The sequence below is a fragment of the Anneissia japonica genome, unplaced genomic scaffold (genome assembly GCF_011630105.1).
Source record: "Anneissia japonica isolate Jap-2015-1 unplaced genomic scaffold, ASM1163010v1 scaffold285010_len649756_cov215, whole genome shotgun sequence".
In the NCBI taxonomy this organism is placed as follows: domain Eukaryota; kingdom Metazoa; phylum Echinodermata; class Crinoidea; order Comatulida; family Comatulidae; genus Anneissia; species Anneissia japonica.
Window position 1 is genome coordinate 294,664 of NW_022699253.1, and position 22,200 is coordinate 316,863.

At 34.8% G+C, this 22,200-nt stretch overlaps 1 protein-coding gene across 5 annotated transcripts in view; it reads right to left on the reverse strand.

Moving 5' to 3' along the window:
• Positions 1–22,200, reverse strand: part of LOC117102912 (nephrocan-like) — a 60,656-nt gene that overhangs the window by 10,385 nt on the left and 28,071 nt on the right. For 2 of the 5 annotated variants that reach the window (XM_033243361.1, XM_033243362.1), the window contains exons 2-3: positions 21,898–22,083; positions 13,052–13,141 (exon numbers count right to left, since the gene is read on the reverse strand). The gene's annotated coding sequence lies outside the window, so the exon portion shown is untranslated. Of the gene's footprint in view, positions 1–13,051; positions 13,142–13,298; positions 13,482–14,505; positions 14,525–21,897; positions 22,084–22,200 lie in introns of those variants that run through there. The other 3 variants (XM_033243364.1, XM_033243363.1, XM_033243365.1) reach the window with 3 other exon arrangements.

Genomic DNA, 22,200 nt, shown 5'->3' on the forward strand with positions numbered 1-22,200 from the left:
ATAAGAGACAGTTATTACATATTTCTTCAATGGTTTTAACATTAACACCAATTATATTGCTAGCTGTTTTAAATATTTTCTTTAATTTCTTTAAATTTTCATCTATCAAACCATTGAACCATGCTATAGCACAGAGGGTAACGACGGATTGGATAATAGATGGATAAAATAATGACATTACTCTTGTGTTTACCATGAACTGTTTCAATGACCATGTACAATTAAACGTTATAAAAGAGAAATTTTGGGAAGGATGAAAACAAAATTAACAACACCGGGGCTCGACCGAGATCCGAATCCGGGAGGAAAATTTCGACAATTTTATTCAATAGTCTTACCGATATAGTATCTATACATAATACTCTAATACCAAACGAAACAATATTTTACATCATGGGCTATTATGTTATGCCATACCCACGTTATACTGATGATTTGTAGCTACAAAGCACGCAATAACTCATTTGCATTTCCTTTTACAATGTTCCCGCTCGAATTACCAGTGGTGATGAAGTTGTGCATTTATACATGATTGAATTAATTCGTTCATTGACATTTAATACATCAGATACTCATTGTATTTGATCAGATACTCAAGCAACACTGCCGGGCCTGATACGTGATCGGTTGGTATTGAGCCGACGTAAATAATGAGGGATGGGTTGACGATAGAACGATCGTAGCTAAGACCATCGATATTGAATTCAATTGAAACTTAATGCAATATCATCAGAATTGATGGATTTACGATTTGATAATGATATTTACATTTTAATTTTTATTATTATAAAAAGAATAGTCCTGGTATCAATATTAATAATAACAAAATAATACTACTAGGCTTACTACTAATAATAACAATAATAATTTGCTTTAAGTAATTCTAAAACATATAAAGGGCGTGTTGGTAGACCGCAAAGTAACTTAATGAATCAATTGCAGGTAGATGTAAGAAAACGACATCTTTGTCTGAATAGTTATGAAGATCTTATGTATCTTAAAGAAATTGCTAATGATAAAGATTCATGGGCGAAATTGTTTCAAACATGTATGAATTGATATCGCAGCGTGTAGTAACTAGTCGCAAGACTTTACCAGAAAATGTATATTGTTATACTGTGTATGTTTTTTGAAATAAAGTTTGAATATATATATAATAATAATTTCATACAGCTTCTAATAAATTATTTTAATTGAAATGCGTATTTACTTTATTACTGTAGATAATTTCATCAGTTTGAAGCACTAAAAGAGATTGTAAATTATGAAAATTTGAGATAAATTGCATTAACATAATAGATTGTTATTACCAGTTTTAATAATTCAATATATCGAACTACGCAATATTTGACTAGGCACATCTTTGATACAGGCCTATTTGCCTTGTTTGAACCAAAAGTGATAAAGATCCAAGTACTGGAAAAAGCCAAAAAAAAAATCAGTAACAGTGGCTTTTCCGCATTAGATTAAAAAAAAACACACCTATAAAAACAAATATTGGGAAGAAAGCACAATGTGCTACAACTGCATGTCTCCCAAGTATTGCTGCAGTGCAGTACATCAGCTTTGGTCTGTGAGGGATTACCTAACACACTGGTCAACTGAACGGTTAAGGGCAGCAGAAAGTCGTGTTGCAACTGCAGACATATCTGCGATCTTTCGTGCCATTGAACTCGAAGTACCGGCGTCAGGTTCTACGTGTTAATACAGCCTTTAACCCAGTGCATGAAGCCAAACCATATGCCTATGGCACCATTAAGAGACACCGTTATTACACTATCTAGTAGTGGCTGCAGTCAAACCTGCCCAAAAACATACCTATTTAAGTAGTTGCAAATGACCTTGTTTAAACTTTGAAAATGCTCATCTTATTTGTTTATTGTCATTGTTTTATTTTTAATTCTAATAAACCTCCATTGCTGTGATTTTTTGTATCATTACATATAGATTACGCATACTTTTGAGTTTGGTCCTTAAGCAAGCATCTACCGGCCGATTTTTTTCCGATCACACACAGCACCGATGGTCGTCGGTTGACAGAATGCCACGACGAGAGGCGCACACAACGGACGTTTTGATTATAAGTCGCCCAAGTTTGCTATCAACACTCAGTATTTAAGCGCTCACAGAGAGCGAGAGGGCGGATGGATTCGACGGCAGATAGTCGTACAGGGGTCGTACGACGCAGAGGCGCCCAAGTAGCAGTGCATGCGTGAGGCTAGCAAGTATTACTGTATAAATTAACCAAAATTCAACATCCTAACAACCAATTTACCGGTAGGCATCCTTAGGCCCACTCTTCGGTAACATTGGAAGAGCGTAGGCTAGATATCTTCCAAGGATACCTGAAAATGAATTGGGATTCGAACCTATGGCATACACAAAGACGCACATATTTGTGACTACCGCTTCCAATGATACAAGATCCTGAACCTTAAACCTTATATGTCTAAATTATTCATTAATTTTGTTAATGAATTCATTCAATTTTAGGCATTTCCCGCTTTTAATGATCAATGCTTCTCTGACGTCATTCACTTATATATATATATATATATATATATATATGTATATATAGGCCTACATAATAACAGACATATAGTAGCAAACATATTGCATGAACAACCAATCAATATTCATATAAGTGGTCTTAGGTTGCGCGTCATAGTAAACAATGAATGTAAAAACAAAATATTACAAATTCACGTGCGCAGGCTGTAATAGTAGGCAGTTTTCGCCGCACGACGTTAGCCTCTCTCAACAAGCAACTTTTACATGTTAATTTACTTTGTCATTCTGATGTTTATCATTACGTTATCATCTTTATTCATGCCATTCTTTCTTCTTTACAATTACAGTCAAATCGATTCCTTAAAAATGCAATGTCATGATGTCATGATGTCTGTTGAACTAGCTATGGTTCAATTCCCATTTATTTAAAATACAATGCTTTACAGTTTTGTTCACTCCCTTTAAATAGTAGATTGCATGTTAGCAATCGTTTCACTGAAGATGGCGAAGGATTTGCCGAAACATGTCTGTTTTATACAGAGTTTTGATAATAAAATTCATTAGGCCTTGCCTATATGGTATTGACTTTGAAAATTATTGTGGTATTCTTAAGATATATATATAAATGAAAATGAAACAGAATCGTCATCATCGTCATTACCATCATCATTATCATCATTACTATTATTAATATTATTAAAAATGAGTTGCCATTAAGAATAACATCGAAAAACAATGTAACATTCCTACAAAACACGGACGTTTTATATAACATGACAAGTGATTGATTGAACAGCCAGTAGCAAGACATTTTCAAAGTCGTCAATTTGACGTGTTTCTTCACATTCTGTCTACAGAAACATAAAATTGAATAGTTTTTAAAGTAAGTTTTTACACTTTAGATTGTATTGTAAGATATGCTATTCAGTTTAAAAGCATAAGCTTGCTATAGAACCAAATGTTTTGCATAATGTTAGATATATAAAATAATATTAGATTAATATAAATGATAATTATAATTATTACTAAGCATAGCATAAAGATATTGATGAATTACTGCTACAATGATAATTATAAGTTATAATAATTCATTGTAATATTCATGGCCATCTATAATGCATTAAGGCCTGCAATAATGTGGTAAAATATTGAAAAATCCTTTAATAATTTAATTAAAACATTGAAATGGTAATAAAAGGATTTTTTGCTGATTTAGCCAGACATTTTACTACCAAATTACTAATAATTGTTTTTTACAAGCGAATTTAAATATTAATGCGAAAATACAGGAATGGAATTAGGCTAGTTTGTGTTTGTTAATTGGCAAAGAAAACGTTTCTCCTAATTTTCAATTTTAAAGCTATTGAATTCCTTTAATATAATGGTGCACAACAAGCAATAATGCAAGTATCCAATTAATTTTCCAAGTGTTTTAGTCAAACACAGAGAGTATAATATAATAGGTCTATCCTTAATAGTAATATCAGTGATACCAAACGATGACAGCTGTGATTGATCATGTATGTAGGGAGAGTAATAGGGATGAGTGTATGTGGGGATTATGAAAATGGAATTTCTATTGCGATATTACAATAATACAAACTTTTAAAATCTTATGATATATCTCTTGGATCTAGAATTTTTTTAAAGTTTCTCAGCGATAAGATGATGAATGCGTATTATGCTGTATACAGCAAAATATTTTAATTTAAAATATATAAAAAATATATATATAAAAGAAAATATATAAAAGTTGGTAACGGAAACATCGCAAAGAAGAATGGAGTTTAATGGCCTACGATTCTCTTCTCTCACTGATTCCTTTTTTCTTGTGTTCCTCTAAAGTTTTTAGAAGTGTGAAATTTTGAGAAAGCCTGGTATTTTAGGATTCGGACACTTAACCCTAGAAACGGATAAGTCTTAACGAACCTACACTTACGGTAATTGGAAATACAAAGTGCACATTTTGACTTATCTTCGATATTACGAAATACGACACTGCATAATTCTCTGATTCAATGCTGTGATCCAACATACCGCCGTGGTTAATAAGTCACAAACACATTGAACAACATCAATTTGAGACCATGCGTGACGGCACTTAAATTAATCTATTTTTAATTATATTAGAGTAGCCTAATCAGCTATGGGTAAGTTAAATTCACAACAGGTGTGAGACTGTGCATCAGAACGTGGTAATGATGCGACATAAATATTACAAAATCATGCACACGCATCCAACATCTACATCTTCAGGACTTAACGTACGCGCGCACAAGCGCCTCAACAGTAGGGCCTACACAACAAAGGTTTCACATCACGTTCTTATTCTAGAACAACGTGTGGTAGCCCATAGAATAGCTTTCAGCGTAGCAGGATTAACGAGAAGCGTGATGCTACGCAACTGAGTAGTTGCAATAGTTGTGGACTGAGCAAAAACTACATCGTACGTTTGCGTGAACGTGTCTGAATTGCTCTTATGAACCAGGCCTAATTCAGCGTAATTCAAATGATCTTATAAGCGTCTTTCGTGAATAAAAACGGATTAATAATGACCTCAGCAAATTTTTCAAGCACATGTACTGCTGTTCGTACATGGGTGTGCGTGCGTTCTCAGATGGTGAGCGCGTTTACAAATCGCACTTTGTGCACAAAATTTCATGAGGATGATAAGCTAAAAATCACCAACATGGTCTATTCATGTCGACAGGTGGACGCTTCACATACACTGTATGATACGTGTACAGCTAATCGGGAGCGTGTGGCGCAGCGTGTAGGCCTAAGGCTTCACACATGGGCTATATCGTGTACAGCTAAGGGGGAGCCTGTGGTGCAGGTGTTGGAATTCTGTTCGTCAGATCGGGAGTTCAGGACCGACGCTCGTCGCATTGCTTGTGTCCTTGGGCAAGACACTTTACTACTACGTTTGCTTCTCTTCACCCAGGAGTATAAATGGAGTGAGGGAGGGGTCATGCTGTTAACCTACTCGTCGGTGAACCTGCTATGACTGTTTCAATCAATTAATAACAGCAACTAGAATCTAATATAATATATATATATATATATATATATATATATATATATATATATATATATATATATATATATATTTTTTGGTCCCAGAGAGCCGCGTCAACACACGCGGCCTCCTTCTCGTGTTCGTTTGCTCCATTTCAGTTTGATCGATACCGTCTAGATACCAATCATTAATAACAGAAAAGACGAGAATGGTCAATGCTAATTTAAACATTAACTGTCCGGCCAATAAACTTATGACTTTAAAGTCAGTTTCATTCGTCGTCTCACATCAGTCACCAATTCATTTAGACAAATGGTCTCGTAAGATGTCAGAAACAACTGCGGCCAACACATCTCCATGGTTGGATCGGGGGTACACTGAAATTAGGCTCCCAGTGGGAGCGTGTGTCTATGCCCTATACTGCCTTACTGTATTATGTTTACCAATGTATCCACATTGGATTCAGTTATCAGGAAATGTGTGGTGTTGTATTTATTTTATGACTTTTGTACAGACGTAATACGGGTACTTAAGATGACACATGACCCATCATGCACCTCCACCGGATTTACCCTTTCCACCATCTTTAATTGCCAGATCATAACATAGTGTCTTTGCCCCCGAGAGACACAATAAAACCGAAGACATATGCCTACTAGAGGAAACTACCGTATCTAATTAGATAGGCCTACCAATACAAGTTAGATCGGGGCAGACGATGGAGCAGAGAAGTATCTATGAGATCAACATTTGGATATGATGTGAAAAAGAGAGGGAGCTAGTTCAGTTATGTTGCGAGATAATTTTTAACTACTTTAGTGCAATTTCATTGCAAGGCAAATTTTCAGAGGGTGGGCACCCTTTTCTGGGGAGAAAAAAGGGTTTTGCACCCGCGCCCCAAAATACATACGGCAACGAGTGACAGTCATTCACGTGCTTCAGAGTTCAGCATGTTTACAATAAACAGGATACACTGAATATGGATACTCAATCGAGTATAAGACGTAGCGCCTAATGTTAGGAGGTGAAGAATAATTGATAATGGTGAAAAAGTGAAACAAGCCAAAAAGAATATGGGCCCCCGTTTGAACTTTGGCACACTTTATAATGGTGGCACGATCGAAGAATATTATCACAATTAGTAATAATCACAGGAAACTGAATACACTATTACTGTATAAAAGGAGTGTCCGACGTAAAACACTCATCACAGGATTATAAAATTTCACCTCTTGCCTAACGAATAAATTGGGACTGGTAAAATTATCTATATCTATAAGTATCGTTTAAATGCATTGGGGTTGTTAGGCATTTTTCACTGACGTCAAGTTCGGAAATTTAAATATTCTAAATATGATAACCCATGTGGCACGTGGCATGCTTCTTAATTATGCATTCCTAACACAATTTCCCTAACGGTTGTCAGTTGTTTTCTGTCTTCTTTTTACACACACTGAATAATAATCATAGGGCCTAGTCTGATATTGTTTGATCTTACAGTCTTCTGTTGCGCATGGTGGTGATAGGAAGCTTTACCCAGGGCTGCGACATGGACGCTCCTATCATCTGTGATACTATAATGTGTAACACATAACTACATAACCCGAGTACTATATAGTACTCGGGTTATGTAGTTATGATACCCTCTTACTTTTACCTCACATTTACGCTATCCTTCCGTTGGACTCGGGGGTGAGGTCCCCGACGGGGGGACCGATGCCCCCGAAGAGGGGTCAGATTTCCCCGACGAACGTAAAGTGGGCGTGGTCGGGCTTCGATTAAAAAGTTACGAAGTGGTCCAGAGGGCGAAGCCCCGAAAATTTAGGGGTTTCAAAGGCTTATTTAATCGATTTTAGAGTCTACTAATATGTAGAAAATACATATAATTCCCCACCCCCCGACGAATTGTGCTTTTTCTCCCCGACGTAGGGGGTGGGGGGCTTTCCCCGAAGGGGGCCCTGCCCCCGCCCCCTCCCCCGCTGGCGCCACCCCTGGTTGGACTTTAGCAACATATTCATGAGTGAAGTTTAGCCGAACGATTCATTAATTGATGAGTTCGGCCTCACCACAAATAATACAATGTCCACTTGACTGGAAAGAGAAACTAAACAGAATACCCTAATGCGTGAGACTTGGTAGGTCTGGTGACAGTAATCTACCTAGCTCAACGGAAGAAACAAAGCGCGGTTACTCCAGTATAATAATATGTGTACGAAAAACATCAGTTTCAATATACAAAAAGAGTAGAGTTGTATGATAATTACGTTTCTTAAGGGACCTATGCATTGCAATCCAAGGGCTTCTTTATTTGGAAATTTTCTATTTGTGATTCTGAAGTGCCATAAATCTCCTTAGAACACAGCCCCGCTCACCTCGGTCTTTTAAGTAGCAAACTCGAGTATTGTACTAATAGCGGTTACATGTACATTTCGTTCTGATCATATATGCCTCTGTAATCCGACAGTTGATGCTTTTAGCCTTGGCATATGTGATTATATATCTACTGCAGATATCTACACGTCAGATCATTATTATTAAGTGAAAGATTATCCTGTATATGTGAATTAAGAAATAACTAATATTTATTATTCTTGGACAATGATCTGAATTGCGTTGTTGATTGCATTCTCATTTAACTGTAATGTCGTGTAGGTTTTGGTAAATATACAGGTATGGCACAATAAACAAGAAAAAATATATAAATGACATTGTGAGTTTCTCATAAACTTCTATTAAAGTCGTATAAAATAAGACATCGAATAAGGGAATTGACTCCATGCTCCCTAAAGTAATATCATAACCAACCGGTGGTGGCGCGGTGTTCCAAATCACTGCTCGATACAATGTGACTGTTGTCCCCATTTTCATACATGATTTTGATGACATGTAAGAAGAATGTGTACCTCAAATCAAAAGATCCCCTCAGCAGTGATGGCGCCAGAATCAGCCCGACTGGGGGGGGGGATAAAGGCCCTACGCTGTCTCTTATACACATCTAGATGGGTATAAGAGACAGCACTATTACTGTATAAAAGGGATATTTGACGAATTTTGGTGAATTTTTATTAGTTATTTTACATCAAGCTACCGTAATATGACATCATATGTTTTTAATGTCGAAATTAACTTCCAAAATCGAAAATTTTGGATAAAACAACGGGAAACAAAGAGTACGGTATGCAATGTAACCAACTAACTTATTTTCAAATCCGTTTTACATTTTATATTATTTTTTTTAAAACACCGTACCGGTACATTACAATACTATCCTCCCATCCTGGCGAAATCCAGGTTTTTCATAATCCATGCGATTGTGAATTATTAACAACAAATACAGTTAGAATAATGTCTTATTGTAAATTGTAAGGCCACCAATTAAGAAAAATTAAGAAAAAACAATGTCACCGGGAACGTCACAGTACAACTTTTAATTCAAACTGAAGCTATAAATTTTGGAAATTTTGCCTGAAATCTGTAAACCACGAGGTTGCTTCCCTGATCAAGATGTATTCCAAGCATCATGAGGATATTAAACGAGCATTTGTCATAGTAGAACGTAAACCATTTTAATTAGTTCCATTTAACGGGGGAGGATTCAGAATTTTTTAAACGGGGAGAGGGGCATTTGTATTATTTTTTTAAATTTTATTTCAATACATAACATTAATATGCACTAACATTTTAAAAAATATTGTCAAAACGCTGTTTTGACACTTGACACTGTTCTACTGACTTACGTTCCAATAGTTGTTTGAACGAAATTAATTCATTGTGAAGAAGAATATCTGTTGTTTTATGGGCTTAACTCAATGTGAAAAGTAATATACAGTATATGGTAGTCGGATAACTTACAATAAGACGGCACGTGAATTTATGTTATTATATCATTATTATTATTATTATTATTATTATTATTATTATTATTATTATTATTATTATTACCGTATTATTTATTTTTAAATTTTATATTTTCATCCTGCAATTGGTGTATACACTGTTGGATGTGCAATAAATAAATAAAATAAATATTGTTTTTGTTACGGTATTATTTTGATGAAAAGTTAACACAAACTGTACACAAATAGGTCAATGAAGGCTATATGGTTGCTAAACGAACAGGCATGTAAAAACATTTTTTTCTAATTTTTTGTTATTCCCCGACGGAATTTACTCGTCTTCCCCGACGTGGCCCGGGGGCTAGGCTCCACCAGACGAGGGGGATATAGACCCCAGCCCCCTCTGGCGCCACCACTGCCCCTCAGTCACGTCTACCCTGACCAAAGCCGTCGTAAATGTTCATTTTTCTTGTCAAAACCCATCGTATTTAGTCTGATGTAAATAAAGACCGAAACAAATTTGTTCTTAAGAAACTATAAATTATTTGTAGTGTAAACAACGTTATAGAAGTATTTTTCCTGCTAATCAATGTATTTTAAACGAGTGAAAATAAATTCAGTAAATCGATAAGTGGTTTAAAGTAGGGTATTGTGGTTGTTATTGTAATCGTACCAAACAGTCAATAATTTTGTGACGTCATAGCTAGTGAATAATTCGGTGTATTATGACGAAGAGACAACATTTTGAATTAACTGGACAAAATTTGGGATCGAAAGTATATGAACGAACAATGCGTCAATGACATAAAGGTATTTCATACGTCACCACTAAGGGTATTAAAAAAAAATAGGTAAGAATACATAAAGAGCGTAATACTGACAGAGAGTTCAGTGTCGTTTAGCAGATTTTCTGAAGTTAGGTCACAACAGATGATCATGTGTTTAAACATAGCTGATTCTAAACCTATCTGCTGAATTGGTTCAAACCCAACATAGGGTGTGTAGTTGGCCCGACTGAGAACCATATACTGATGTATTCTCGCAATACAATACCGATGCTGGCCCAACACAAGATTTGACTTCAAATATTTTTGGGAATTTGCCTTCTTCCGTTTCCGAATCTTTTTTATTTAGTATATGAAAACCACTTGATTAACGTTTTATTATAATTTTCCATAAATAATATTAGGCCTATTAAGACTTTGAGAAAGTAAATAAATGGTTTTTTTTTAAATTTAATTTAATTTAATTGATGCAAGCGGCGGCCCAACACGACCATTTGTGTCCAATAATGCTTTCTTTTAAAGCTCACTGCTTTCGTATTATCATATTTAAGTAAAGCGTGTGGTTTTTTTCTTTGATTATCTCGATTTAGTTAGTTTTAATGATTGAAATGTATACATCCACTTGGCTCCTATTAAAATGAGCTAGTTATTAAAAATGTAAGAAAAAAGTATAAATGTATATGTTCCTTTTCTATTACCAATGAATGCTGGATTAGGCATTAGGATTTGTCCTGCTTTTTAACACTTCTATAAACTTGTTTTTATTCGTAAATTAATGTAAAAATCTAACTATACTATATATTTTGCTAATACGATTTTACCTGCTACATGTATTTACTTTTTATCGCCGTTTGTGAAATGGACATCAATGGAAATAAACTGGAATGATTTTTGTTGGGTTAGGGTTAGGGTTCCATGGTAGCGGGGGCTTTTTGTTTTGTTTTTTTTTTGTTTTTGTTTTTGTTTTTGTTTTTGTTTTTGTTTTTGTTTTTTTTTGGGGGGGGGGAGTTGTATTATGCCTCTTTTATATAATTTTTTTTGTTCTTGTAGTACTTCCGAATAAATTCAAATCAAATAAAACTGGCAGCGCACACTCTATCAGCACGGGACCCTCAGGCCTATTTTGTATACAATAAAAACGTTTAACCTAAACATTACATTAATTCCGCTAAACTTGGTAAATGTTAGTGTTACAATCAATACTGCTGTGAGTGAGATGTTTTGGGTCTACGTCTAGAATACTGTAGAAAAGGAATGCTTATTCAACACAATATGCAAGTTTACGCCAGGGGCTGCTAGAAGACACGTTGCTCTAAACGTGTGGAGAAATTATTTTTATTGTCAAAAGTTGGATTTATTCAATGTGAGCACCAAGTATAACATGCGAAGGTCAGAAAGACTTACTTCCAGTGGGATCCTTCTGATGGTAATTGGGCACCACACCGGGAGACTTACTTCCAGCGGGATCCTTCTGATGGTAATTGGGCACCACACCGGGAGACTTACTTCCATTCAGGTATTAGATAATTTATGTAGAATACAATACATAATACTTGCTCCGAACTGCGGGTCACTCACTGACTCACCTATTATTCATTCAGTTTCGAAGTTGAAAGCTAGGAATTACAGCTATGAATTATAGGCCACAAAATATCGCTTGCGTAGAAATAACTAGTAATTGATAATGCATTTCTCCCAGCTTTACAGTGGATTTCTCCGTGAGAAGACGTCGTAATCCAAAAACGAAACGATTTTTGTGCGTGCGCGCCTAAATCATGAGGCAACCCGTAGCACCCAGCCACTGACATGAAGGAGACCACTGGAGGTTTAACGTTCCCTACGTTCATCTGATCTCAATTTAATTATTGTCCTTCGCACCAACACTAAGACCTTCGGACACAGATCATTTTCATTTGCTGCAGCCACACTCTGGAACACACTACCACTTCACATTAAAAAATCAACATCAATCGCTTTATTTAAAAAATCACTCAAAACGCACTTATTCCAACAATAACATGAAGCGCCACTGATAATTACTTCGGTTTTTTAAATGGCGCTATATAAGTTCTTACCTTATTATTATTATTATTAACAGACTGATATAACAGGACGCAAAGTGGATGCGAAATTTGTTGATAGATTGACTCGATGTATAGCTACTTTAAGTTCACTTCCACAAAAATGGAATTTTGCAGTTCATACACTGATAACATCCACGTTCGGAACTTGATGTTAAGTATACAATTCAATTAAACTGCATTCTGATTAATAGGCGTTTCAGACCGTGATTCTCAGCATCATTATCATCATCATCATCGCCATCATTATTATCAATATTATCATCATCGCCATCATTATCATCAATATCATCATCATCGCCATCATTATCATCAATATCGTCATCGCCATCATTGTCATCTTTATTATCATTAGAGGAGCAATATTGACATCACCATCATTAATAGGTTTGATCTGTTCTCATCGATTGGTGTTCTGTAGGCTCTTTTTTATAGACTTTATAATATTCCTGATGATAATCTAAATAAAGGTCATATTCACATCATGTCTATTTTGTTTGGAGTTTGTTTCATGCTACGTCGCAAACTTATTAATGGATATAGGCCTATACTATTTTGAAACAACTTCAGAGAAAATCATAATGCAATGCATTCAACTAATGAGCGACTCTAAGTGACAGAAATTCATATTTGGTAATCCTACATGAAATTATATAAACTAAACAAATCACTGCAAATATTACAGTAGACAAAGTGGATGATCGTGAAAATTTGTACTTGTCGACTTATATACTCCGATGCATCGTCAAAGTGGTTCAAGTAAGCCCCGGCCGATGAAAACATGCAAACGTTTTAGACGACTGTTTCTTTTTTACTCACCTGCCGGTGTATGTTTTGATCTTGAATCTTAGCGATGCTTTAATTTGTGTACATTTTTTAACTTCAGTGGTACTCATTCATCCTCTTGTTCTATAACATAAACAGAATGGACACCGCTTTATTCTGCCTGCTTCAATTACAAACAATCAGACGCGCGCATATCAAAATGCAAGAAGATGGATAAGTTCACCTTGCAAACTAAGCGAATTAAAGGCAAAGGGAAATGTCAATTGCTCGCAGCAATTACCTTCCAATCACCTAGTCTCGATGCAGCTACCTGACGATTTTAATAATTACTTCCTCAACTCTTTAGATTGTACGTTCAAATGTGTTACAAAGCACATGAACCAGTTGAGTTAAGTTGGTCAGCAATTCCGGTATGCGAATGGTCCCAGGCCCTTAAATCGATTTCACTATTTGAATGTAGAGCACTCGCTTATTTTTTGGCTACATTATTAAATCATGGAAAAATATGAGGGCGTCCTGTATCTAGTCATTGGCATCTAGTAGAGGATGTGGGATAATTTTGCCAGTGGAACATTTTGAAGTCAATTGATGTATAACAATTTCGTGAGAGTATACGTTACGTGCACAATTAGACGCTGAATCACGGAAAGATAAAGGATAGTGATGTATGAAGATTAACTAGGGCTTGGAGTAAGACATGACTTTAAACTTGTGAGTGTGCCAATTAATCATGTGGCGTAGAAAAAATTGCCATGCTCTTGTTGATGTTTGGTGGAAGTTAACATACCTGGTAGGACTAAATACGTTAGCACAAAATAGCCCCAATCTAGCGTCTACTTCTGATTACCGTAACGACGAAGCAAATTGAGGGAAAAAACAGATACTACACATGTAGGGCCTAGGTTCAAGTGTTATGTCAACTCATTTATTTGTATTATTCAATATTCTTTGAATTGCGTACAACACACAAGCATGTTCAATTAAAGTGTATCACAAGATGAAAAATAAAAAAATAACAACAAATACAACAACAATAATAATAATAATAATAAATTTAATAATAAATAAATTTAACCAAAAGTTTAGAGAGACTCGCCTCTTGTCTGAACTGGCGCCATATTAATTTTCAGAGAGCGTCTCGTAGCTAACCGAAAGGCATGACCTCTGACCTAAACCATATTACTCCGCCTGTACAGATAGGCGTGAGGCGCCTGTGCTAATATAATACTAATTAAATCTTATTTATTTAATGACTTATAATAATAATAATAATAAAAATAATAATAATAATAGGCCTAATATAAAACCAAAGACGCACAAATAAATATTTGTGTCTCAACTAAGCAACTACGTCAAAGTACCGGTATATTGCAGCACTTGTGTCTGTCAACTATTATTTGTTATATAGGCCTACTAATAAATATAAGCGTGTGAGAGTGTTACAAATACTCAGACATTTTGTGGAACTTCGCATGAAAGATGTTTACCAAAAAACTCTCTTAATTGCTCATCTTCAACATGTAGTCATGTAACCTTGGGAAAACGGGCGACAAAATCAGATTACGGCTCAACAACCATAGTAGCGCCTTTGGTAGCATTAGAATAAAATACCATTTATCACAATTCGCCTGGACACACTATATTCAAATTCTTAATAACTGAACACAATAACGCTGGACTTTAAAACTGGTGTTAATCAGTTTATCAATCGAACACTGTCATAACGACCATATGGTCCATAAATTGTTACATGTTGCTGTAACCGTTTGGCGATCCTTGTCGTAATATATATGCCTATATATTTTTCAATTTGTTTAATAACGTTTTATGTTCTAAGATTCAACGACTAACATCAATTTATTCTATGTTGCAAACCAATTTGATTAGGCTATGTGGAACATACGTGGCACTATATATATACATATATATATATAGGCCTACACACATATATGTATACATATATATACATATATATATATACGTACATATATATACATACATATGTATATGTATGTATGTGTATATATATATATATATATATATATATATATATATTAGTTGATAGGCTATACCTGATGCCTTTATAACGTCATTTTTATCTAAAATGTAGCACTATTTTTATATTTATATATGTTCAGTGCTCCGCAGCATACCCTAAATTATACATATATATAAATTATATATATATACAATATATATATATATACACAACTTTAGGGCCAATTAATAAACGTATCAGGCATAGCCTATCAACGAAAAAGTTCCTTTACTTTCACTTCAGCTGCGATTACCCAGAGTTCTCTCTGGTCTTACCACAGCCCTACGTTGTAGACATTTGTCAGTTGATAGGCTATACCTGATGCCTTTATAACATCATTTTTATCTAAAATGTAGCACTATTTGTTTATATTTATATATGTTCAGTGCTACGCAGCATACCTTAAATTATACATATATATTAAAATTATATATATGTATGTATGTATGTATATATATAAATTATATATATGTATATATAAATATATATATATATATAAATTATATATATATATATAAATTATATATATGTATATATATAATATATATATAAATAAATCATTAAAGAAAGGTTAATACAGTGTTCGAATAAAGGATAACAATACATATAATATATATATTGTATTCCAGAGTAACATCATCAATTTTATCTGAATAGTGGAACATCGTGTCACGAAACTACGGTATTTAATAATAAAATGTCTAATCAAAATTATTGTTGAATCCCATATTTCATATATATACCTACCATCGGGCCCGTGTAATCAATTGGTATGACGCTTGCCTTGACATCGAGAGTTTCTAGGTTCAGTCCACGCCGGAAGGACATTTTCAAACAATTTATAAGGAGTTTTGTCGATAGACTCTATTGCCCGGAACGATCTATATAATTAGTATGTCAGTCTTTTAAACATTTTGATTTCCACATAGAATATAAATGACTGTAACACAATGTGTAATATTAATGTACCTAAACATTCGTGTGACATTATCAAATTATGTTAGACGCGCCCAGTGTCCATCCATTATACGGTTTAAATCATATCAACCACGTAAGATACTTAGGGCTATTACTTTAACTACGATACAAGAACATTAAAAACATATATCGCCTGAATATGTCTTCATAAACATTCACATTCATAAATAACAATACTTTGGTGCAATGCAGCCAAGGCAAGGAAAAAAAAATGTAACACGTGTTGCCAAAACTTGTCTCAGCCATAACATAGAACGCATTATGTGTGAGCTCATTTACACCTACGATTTAAATAGCTTGATTCGGTTTATGTAACTTTTATGCGCCATATGTAAATTCGTATATCAAAATGAGACATCCACGAAAAAAGAGTATGATTAGTTTACTAACAACTGTTAAACTTGCTAAAATGTGCGCCTCCTTACCAGATGCCACATTTACTGTAAACACACTGACATAACGATAACATGCTCAAATGTAAACACCCAGACCAGCCTAAATATTTAACTAACTGCTTGTGATCATACTCAGGACTCGATGCCGGAGTTTCTGGAATTTCTACCACCAGCCCTCAGCGTAACCCATAGTGATTTTGGCCTCTTGGTCAGAAAATTCGACCCTCCCCTTCATCTCGTTTAGAAAATTCATTATCAACGCTCGCACGTCTAGCGAATTCACGGGGATGGCGAGAAGGAAGTTGGTGTGACACTAGAACCGTATAAATAGAAATATATTTTTAGGTCATGTGCGTCCCGATATATGGATTTCTTCTAAAATTCATTTATTTGTGAATTAATTTCCTGAGATGGACAGCTGCTGACAGAGTAGAGAATTTGAGAGAAGCATGGTTTAAACAAGCACAAGTTTAGCTCAACTTTCTACCTGTATACTCTAGGCTGTAGTTTAAAAATATATCGCATTCAGCAATGATTCGTTTAAATTACAGTCAATATTCGCAAAGATCAGAATGCATGATCCATATCGCAAAACCTGAAATCACAGCTTTAACCTTTGTTGGTATTTGGTATATTAAAATATTTATTAGGGTTATTATAGTCTATCAATATAATTATATTTATATCTGAATCTATGTAATATTGTTATATATGTACAATAGAACTGAATAAAACCAGTTTGCACCAATATTGACTACTGAGATGGAAGCAAAAAATAATAATAATAATAATAATAAATTATTATTATTATTATTTATTTATTTTATACAAAAAACAAAGTGGTATGAAACACAAAACGTGAAGACAACTTCATTACAAGATACCGTACATCAAATTACAAGAACAAGGTATACAGAGCGTTTTCCATTGACATTCTCGTATCACTACATTATTATGAACCTCTTCAACCATAGGGGAGTATCTACAGTCATCATTTATTGTCCATAAAAGAAGATTTCTGGAAAGAACATTTTCATTTCAATAAATACAAACATATATAGCGATATGTTAAACATCCAAACTTTGTGCCGTCACAAAGTTACATGAAACATCTTTCATAAAACAAAAGAAAAGAACAATCAGAATTAGGAACACTCATTAGACTGGTCACCCATTAGACCAGGGGTACAGCTCTTTTCTGATGGGTTCACAATGTAAACTTATAAAAAAAATAGTATGTTACAGGCCTAATCACGAGGACAGAAAATCTAAGAGACACGTACACCAACGAACAGTGAGAGTACGGATCCAATGCTCATTACGACTGGGAATCCGAATCGCACCGCTCCGTCAGCAGGGTCATGGCATAACAATGATGATGACGATGATGATGATGACGATGTTGATGATTATGGTGATGAAGATGATGATGATGATGACGATGACGGTGACAATGCTGATGAGGAAGACGTTGATTATTGTGGCGAATGTGAGGATTTTGATACTATGATACTAATGATAGTGCTGACTTCAATTACCCATTCTAGTAATTATAACAAATGTTGGTGCACTGTCACTGCAAAACAAAATGAAGTATTACAAATACGATGACGTCAAGCCCGAGAATGACACTTCAAACGTAATTACGAGTTCGTGTCCAGTGGCGTGGCTATTCAATTTCGCTCCATTACCCTATGTAGCAGCTGCTATGTCTCCGGCCAATTTACCGTCTGAAAGATGAGTAATTGATACTTCATGGTCACTCCAGTAGGCCTAAGGGGCTACCAATATATTGAATTCTATCACATTCAGGTGTTCATTAGCGTATGTTATATATACAGAAACATAAACATATATATATATATATATATATATATATATATATACTGTTAAATAAAATATAAATCATCAAAGAAGAATACATAAAAAGAATCATCAAAGAAGAATATAGGCCTATAAGAAGAAAATATTATTTAACAGTGTTATCTTTATTTATATTATATGCAATTATTTGTTTCCAGCCGTACGTATCTATTGTCTATCTGGCGGTAATTTGAATCTGTTCTGTTGATGCCTCTGTGGTCTAATGGTTATGACGCTCGCCTTGACAGCGAAAGGTCGCAGGTTCCAATACGTCAGAGGAATGTTATTACACAATTTATTTATTGTAACACTGTAATACTTTATTCGAACACTCTATATATATTTATTCACCTATGAAGAAGGTGCATCTACGCGTGTTTCGAAACATACTAAAATTTATTCCGATAAAATATTTTGTCACATTTTTACATAGAAATTAACATTCAGATAGTTGAGTGATAATATACAAGTTTTAAATCAATAATTAATTCTAAAGCAAATTGCATATTATCACTCAACTATCTCAAAATGTACATTTTGTAAAGTCGTACTCGGGTCCTGTGCTTGTTGTGTGCAGACATCTTAAAAACTGAACCATTTGGGGCTTTGTGTAGTGTTTGGACATTGTTATTTCACTCTCTTGTAGACTTGTTTGGAGCGCACTTGCTCGTGACATTATCATTGCAAAGAACACTTAAGACAGATATCAATATGATACAACCTCATTTTAAAACAAGATAGAGTACAAATTTAGAAGAGATACTATTAAATAGATGTTAAACGGTAAGTGAAGAGGAATAATATTGAAGTAAAACATAGTAAACGCCGGCCACTTCTCCGTCATTTAGATTTTAGATTTCAGTTGATATTTCCTACATCTATAAACATAGCTTTTTGGTCGATTCATCCATTTGAAGACATACACCAGTGGTGAACGACATGTTTGTCACTAGCAAAAAGTGAAACACGTGGATTGGCAATTTAGTGTGATATCTTTTGTTTTATTGATCTCAAACACCGTTGGCCTTGAGTCAATTCTCACTCGTTATCTGTTTATAAAACATTCATAATATATTTTTTCTTCTAATTTATTGAAATAGTATCATGTTTTCAATTTACCAGAAACCGGTGTTATATTAACCTAACATTACTTTCGGCATTACTGCGCATTCGCGTTAACATACCTCTAACCCTAAACGTGAACCAATAATTATTTCTACACGCATAGAAGATGATTTTACATACGAACTTTTCACTTTTCGCACAAATATGAACACGCAAATTTACCTTGTCAGCCACACTCGTATCAAATTCTTATTTCGTATTCATGATTATTAAATCGATTATTTATGGGATATATAAAAGGCTCTCATTGAAGTCTCTGTCACGACTCAGAGACGGAGACATTATGTGATATATCTCCAGGACCTAAGTGCCTGGCTTTCCATACGCACGAATATGAACATGAACGAATCTTCCTTGTCAGCCGCAATCGTATCGAATTTCTATTTTGCCTTCATTTAATAATCTGATTATTATATCGATTGCCGGTATTATATGGAAAAATAAAAAGGTCTCCCCGAGGCCTTAAACACTCGCAAACGTAAATTATGATTATTTCCGAAATGTAGTTGTTCTTTTAGTTCTGTTATACTATACGTTTGTATCTTTTGAAATTATAATTTTGGCACAAGTAAATTATATATATATATATATATATATACATATACATTATATCACTGCGTGCGTGCGTTCTTCGTCGCGTTGCTGTCGCGTCGCCGTCGCACGCAGTTAGTAACCGGCTTTAGATTCAAGATTCCATTTATTGTCATATACAAGCAAAGTGAATGTAAAAATATACAATATATACTTTACAGTCTAAAGTGTAAAAGAGTTAAAATATAAAAGACCAAATAAAAGATATGACTATCTGGTAAATACTTTGTTAAATAAATGGCAGGCACAAGTTTTCTAGGTCGCAATTTGGCAAAATCTTTGTTGTGAAGAAAAAGTAGAAGCTTTCGAGGAATATGTGAGTGTAAAAAAAGTTGACCGAACTGGGATTCAAACCCGGAACCTTTTTCGGTCTACGCAGACGCCTCAACAAACTTGGCAATTGGAGCTTTGTTGGGAATCCGAATCCGATTAAAGCAACTAATCCTTAACAATCCTGCGCGTCCTCAAAAATTATATGTTATATAAATACATATATCTTAAGAATAGCACAATAATTTTCAACCGCAATACCATATAGGCAAGGCCTAATGAATTTTATTATAAAACTCGGTACAAAACAGACATGTTTCGCCAAATCCTTCAGTGTAACGATTGCTAACTTGCATATATGTATATAGGGATACAAGAAGTTCAAAAAGTATCAAATAACCAAGCCATCGTTGAGAATAGGTCAAAAACCTGGCGGATGTTAAAATAGAAAGACAGTAAATCCACATTTTTTTTTCTTTCTGCTAACAAGTTTTATTGAGAAGCTTAGTAGAGGGAGATTTATTCTTGCAAAAATAAGCCGTGGTAAAATTTTTAATTTTGGATTGATGGAGGATGACTTTTCTGGGCCTCATGGATCTTAGCTTAGCTCAGTTAAAAGAGCAGCTAGCTCAGTCCACTACACTAGTGGTAGACACTGTGTGCGCGCTAAACCGTGGAGATTTCTTTGTTTCCGGTTTATCCATCGCTGCCCCCTCCATGTGTTTTTTCAGTTTCAGGCTGAAGTTTCAATACCGGAACGTCTTTCGTTGGTCCAGTGTGCAACATGAGCCACATGCACGTTGAAGAGCACAGTACGCCCGTCGGGAGTAGGTGATTCTGCCGGTGTACTGCCCAATCACCACCTCAGAAAACCACTGGTGTTTTCTTAGGTGTTTACACTAAATAAATCCAATTCAATCAAACTCTTCATCGCAGATATTATAGTCCTTGATTCCATTGGAAAATGTTAATACATCATTAGGTATAATACTATGTTAATCACAATATGAATTCCCATTTTACCCTAAAATTGAGACGAAACCACTATTGTAGACCAAATTATTGAGAGCATGACAAAACTGCATCAACGCTAAATTATATGTCTGCAAACGGATGAAAGTCAGACGAACATGAATTATAATGTAAAATCATTATTTAAAGAACAGTAAAATTTATAAAATGAATCCAAGAATAATGACACGGCAGTAATTTGGAGTATCCAAAAATCAAACAGGATTTTACAGACTGATAGGCCAATAGTTACAGTGTTAATGGTCACGCTACCTGAATATAGATGTAGGCTACTGATCAATACGAATAAAATACATAAAGCCCACAGCTTCAAGAATGAGAAGTCATATCGCATAATATCCAGCTACGAAATGAAATTTACATATGTGATTAAGCCCCTTTTTCTCCAGTTCCATGATGACTCTCAAAATCAGTTTTACAACATACTGTATAGGCCTAATTATTTTCCCTTCAGAGCCTGCCTCTAAATCTACCGGTCGATAGTTGTTATCGGTCAGGCTTCCCGATAGTACTGTTGTTCTGAGGCTTACATGTAGCACAAAGCACGCATATCCCTTAATTCAAAAATATTTTTTTTTTTTACTTACATAGTGTCCACGTTGTGTATTTGAGAGAATGACTTACTGGATTAATTCACATTACCACAGATATCGTTACTGCATTCAGTCACACGTGTATACGAAACACGACTCATATATTCATGGAAGAAAGACGTGTGGTAATTAGACAAAATTCACTCGGTGGCTCGTTCATTAGCAGACGATAACCAAACGCTGAAATACCAATTAAACAACGTTAATAGTGAACACCAAATGTGGGAACTCATTATTATAGACAGTGTTAATCTATTAAGTTACCGATTGTGAAATGAAATGATTTTCGTATGAGCA